At 52.8% G+C, this 5000-nt stretch overlaps 1 pseudogene; it reads right to left on the reverse strand.

Moving 5' to 3' along the window:
- Positions 1–787: 787 nt before the first annotated feature.
- LOC117404232 (PDZ domain-containing protein 4-like) overlaps positions 788–5000 on the reverse strand; it is a 19269-nt pseudogene continuing 15056 nt past the window's right edge.

Here is a 5000-nt window from a genome sequence, read left to right on the forward strand (position 1 = left end):
AAGGTGAACACTATGGGGCTGATTCACCTGCCATTGCACTGTCAATAGCACCCCATAGGACTGATTCACCCTGCTATAGCACTGTCAATAGGGTGCACGCCATGGGACTGATTCACCCGCCATAGCACTGTCAATAGCACACCATAGGACTGATTCACCTGCTATAGCACTGTCAATAGCACACCATGGGACTGATTCGACCCTGCTACAGCACTGTCAATAGGGTGCACACCATGGGACTGATTCACCTGCTATAGCACTGTCAATAGCACAGCATGGACTGCTTCACCTGCTATAGCACTGTCTCAATAGCACAGCATGGGACTGATTCACCTGCTATAGCACTGTCAATAGCACAGCATAGGGACTGATTCACCTGCTATAGCACTGTCAATAGCACAGCATGACGACTGATTCACCTGCTATAGCACTGTGAATAGCACACCATGGGACTGATTCACACCGCCATAGCACTGTCAATAGCACAGCATGGGACTGATTCACCCGCCATAGCACTGTCAATAGTGTGCACACCATGGGGCAGGTCGTGGGTCTGCAAGGTGTTTAAATTGTTCCTGTGGTATACAAGACCATTCCTCGATGATGTAATACCCTCCTCATAATTCCTTTAGGAGTATGGTATTGTATTCAATTGCACTGTATCGTATTGTATTCCAATGGTATTGCATTGCACTGTATTGTATTTTTCTGTTCTCCAAAGTCTTTTAATTGTTTCTTAAAAGGATTGCGTTCCCCCCCTCCCCCCCCCACCCCACCACCCCCCCCGCTACACCGTGGTGACAGGGACAGCAGGGGGTTGTAAATCTTCCTCCTCGTCCGCGGACCTCGAACCGTGGGCCAGCTCTCCTGAATGGTGATACCAGTTGTCCAGGATCCTGCGGTTCCTCTTCTTCATGGTCTTCCTGTGGCCTGAGCGCGCGATGATGTTCATCTCCGCCCTCCCCTCCTCCTCCCTCCCCTCCCTCCCCTCCCGGCTGCAGCGAGTGCTGCTCTCCTCAGGCAGTCCAGCCGGCTCTGGATCATGAACTCCCTCCTCTTTGCGCTGCTCTCGAGCCCGGACCAGGTGCTGCTTCCTCTCCTCCCTTGCTCCAGTAGCGTCGTCCATCTTCATCTCGCTGACCGCGTCGTCGTCCGTCGTCATACCGCTAGCGCTCCTCCTTGATCTTCATCGCCCGCGCTTTTCAGGAGCCGAGGTCGCGCACGGGAACGACTTGGCCACGAACCTCTGACCCGTCCGCTGCGGGACCTTCACACTTTCCACTCCATCCGGACGGGCTCGAGGGGGAGAAGAGGAGAGGAGGAAGCGGTTTTTCTGGGCACCCACCAGGGAGTCCTGGCACATGCTGGCCAGGCTCATCGGGCTGTGGTGGCCCCCCGCTGCTCTCTGTAAACCTGTCCTCCTCCTCCTCCTCCCCTTCCTCCCCTCTGGGACGTCCTCAGCTGCACGCAGCTCTGGTAGTGGTTCAGGAAAGCCTGCCGGTCCGCCCCGTTTCTTCCTCCTGGAGAAGTAGGGGGCTGGTCGAGGTGTTTTGCTCCCGGCTGCTGCTGCTGACTTTTTCGGGTTCGCTCCTGGATTCCGAGTGCCTTTCTGCCGCCCCTGCTCTCCCTGTCCCGGTGACAGCGAGCCGAACTTGGCCGGGCTGCCCCTCGCGGTTGGGCCTTGGCTCGGTTCAGGGTTTGGTCCCCTTGCCTCTCAGGGGACTCCCCGGCAGGAGGGGAGGTCGGGTCGGCGAGGGGGGTGGTGCGGCAGCTCTCTCCCGTGTTGTAGGCGCTGGTCGGTGTCCTTGTCCTCGAGCGCTCGGGCAGCTCCGTGATGTCCGACAGGCTCGTGGCGCGAGGGGGCTCGCTCAGCCCCAGCCCCACTCCAGCCTTGCTGGCCTTCATGCATCCGCTCCCTCAGCAGCTGCATTTTCTGAGCTCGCAGGATGTTCCTGCACTTGAACTCCAGGTGGCGCAGTTCGCTCCTCCAGCATGGCCCATCTCGTGCGCTCCAGGCTCTGGTTGCGGTTCACGTCCAGCTTCTTCGAAAACCCGCCCCCTGTGCTCTGCCCGCCTCGGGTACGGGTAAGGGCACGGCTGGTGGTTACGCGGTCTCTAAGTGGGCACTTGATCTCCAGCAGCTCCCTGTAGCGTTTCAAACTCTTCCTCCGTCAGTCCGGGCATCATGAGACCCAGAGAGGGCTCCCCAGCGTAGCCCAGCGCGGGGTCCAGAGGCAGAGGGAGTCTGTGCTGAAGTGGAAGTCTCTGCTGTGAGGGAGGAGGTCTCGCTCCTCCCTCCCCCTCCGGCTCCAAAGTGGAAATTTGCGCTGGCTCCCCGGGGTGTGGTGGTGTTGCTGTTCTGCTCGTCTCCCAGCAGATCGTGCTCGGAGGACTCCTCGTACCTCGTGCTCTCGTCCGTCCTCCCCCACCCCGCTGTCCAGCTCCTGGCTGTTAACTCAGGACCGTCCTTCAAGCTGTCCACTGCCCCGAGCTCTGGTCTCATTCAAGGGGGACGCGTTGTCCAGCAGGGGGGCAGGATGTGGACAGGGTGGCGGTCCCAGCTCCTTCAGCTCGTTCTGCTTGTCCGTTCTGTTTTCGCGAAGGAGAGATGGGGACGGGGAAAGGAAGGAGAGAAAAACAAGAAGAGAGAAGAGAGAGTGAGAGAGGACATAAAGGACAGAGAGGCATGGTAAAGCATAGGGAAGCATTGTAAAGCACAGAGAGGTCTGGTAAAGCATAGGGAAGCATTGTAAAGCCACAGAGAGGTCTGGTAAAGCATAGGGAAGCATTGTAAAGCACAGAGAGGTGTGGTAAAGCATAGGGAAGCATTGTAAAGCACAGAGAGGTCTGGTAAAGCATAGGAGAGCATTGTAAAGCACAGAGAGGTCTGGTAAAGCATAGGGAAGCATTGTAAAGCACAGAGTTCTGGTTAAAGCATAGGGAAGCATTGTAAAGCACAGAGAGGTCTGGTAAAGCATAGGGAAGCATTGTAAAGCACAGAGAGGTCTGGTAAAGCATAGGGAAGCCATTGTAAAGCACAGAGAGAGGTCTGGTAAAGCATAGGGAAGCATTGTAAAGCACAGAGAGGTCTGGTAAAAACATATTAAAAAAACATGACAAATCTGGGTAAACAAATGCATAGCTTAACCATGGGAAAAGCACTTGCGGGGGGTTGAAACTATGTGCAGATTTACTGTGTGAAGTTTTGTGTTTGCAGCTCCAAGCTACAAGAAGCACTGATGCTGTTATCGATGGCCTGGGTGAGAATGAAGGGGGGGTATTGATTTGCTCTCTCTCTCTCTCCTCCTCTCTTCCTCTCGTCTCCTCCTCTCTCTCTCAGCTCGCATCTCCTCTCCTCTCTCTCCTCTCTCGCTCTCTCTCCTCGCCTCTTTCTCATTAGGAGCGAGAAGGCAATTCTATTAATTGGATCTGGCTCAGGGTTCTGAGGGAATTTACATTGATTTTACCCTGAGCATTTCAACCCTCGTTTTAACCCTTTACAAACCCGCTCTTTCTGTGTCTCTTGCCAGATTGTTAGCATGCTTTATCATTCACAGAATACAGCAATAAAGCCCTCGCCTTTTACAGGAATGGGAATCAGACTCCTATTGCACAGCAGTGTCACCCATTCCAGGTTTTACTACCAGCTTGATCAGCCCCCAGTGTGTCTAGCTAACAAGCTCAGGTGTGTCTGATTATGAAACTCCCAGTGAAACCAGGACTGGACTCACACTGCCTGTGCAGCGGGAGTCTGATTCCCATCTCTGTTTTAGTTACATATATATATATTATAATAGTAGATACTGGGGATATACTGGGGGCGTCTGTCTGTTTGTCTGTCGCTTTATTCTAGTGTCTAAGTGAAAAGGATTGTGGGGCTCTGTCTGATCTATCTGTCTGTCTGTCTGTCTGTCTGTGTGTCTGTCGGTCAACCTGTCTGTCTGTCTGTCTGTCTGTCTGTCTGTCTGTCTGTTTGTCCGTCGGTCAGTCTGTCTGTCTGTCTGTGTGTCTGTCGGTCAACCTGTCTGTCTGTCTGTCGGCCAGTCTGTCGGTCTGTGTGTCTGTCTGTTTGTCTGTCTGTCTGTCAGTCTGTCTGTCCTGTTGGTACGTCTGTTTGTCCGTCTGTCTGTCTGTCTGTCGGTCAGTCTGTCTGTGTGTCTGTCTGTCTGTCGGTCTGTGTGTCTATCTGTGTGTCTGTCGGGTCAGTCTGTCTGTCGGTCAGTCTGTCGGTCTGTGTGTCTATCTGTCTGTCTGTCTGTCGGTCTGTGTGTCTGTCTGTGTGTATGTCTGTCTGTCTGTTCTGTCGGTCTGTCGGTCAGTCTGTCTGTCTGTCTGTCTGTGTGTCTGTCTGTTGGTCTGTCCTGTCGGTCAGTCTGTCTCCTGTGTGTGTGTGTGTGTGTGTGTCTGTCTGTCCTGTCTGTCTGTCTTACATTTTTGTGTCCAGTGATTAAAAAAAAAAGAAAAGTGGACAGGCACCTGATTAATGAAGGACACATTAATCTTATCAATAAACAATGAATATTTATAAAATAATAAACAAAAAACTTCAAGATGTTACAGGAATGAGACGGGATGAACCTGAACTTCTAACAAGAGATGCAAAAAATAAACGTAAAAAAAACCCATTCTTTTCTTTCTCCTCTCTTCCCTCCCTCCCTCCCCTCCCTCACTCTCCTCACCTCAATACCCTCCTTCCCTCGCTCTCCCCCACCCCCCTCCTTTTCTAAATTGAATTCATTTGAAAAAAATCCTTTGAAGGCAAATGAAAAAGAAAATGAAAGATGGCAGAGAGAGAGAGAGAGGGAGAGAGAGAGAGGGAGAGAGAGAGGGAGAGAGAGAGAGAGGGACGCTGAATACATTAATTAGCACTGAAGGGGAGGACAGAGTGACGGGCTGCCTCTCCCTGTGCTGTGCAGCTAAAACATCTAGTCAGACCCCTACTGTGAGTGTGTGAGTGTGTGTGTATTGCAGTGTGTCGCAGTGTATCGGCAGTGTGTATC

Source organism: Acipenser ruthenus, unplaced genomic scaffold (genome assembly GCF_902713425.1).
Source record: "Acipenser ruthenus unplaced genomic scaffold, fAciRut3.2 maternal haplotype, whole genome shotgun sequence".
In the NCBI taxonomy this organism is placed as follows: domain Eukaryota; kingdom Metazoa; phylum Chordata; class Actinopteri; order Acipenseriformes; family Acipenseridae; genus Acipenser; species Acipenser ruthenus.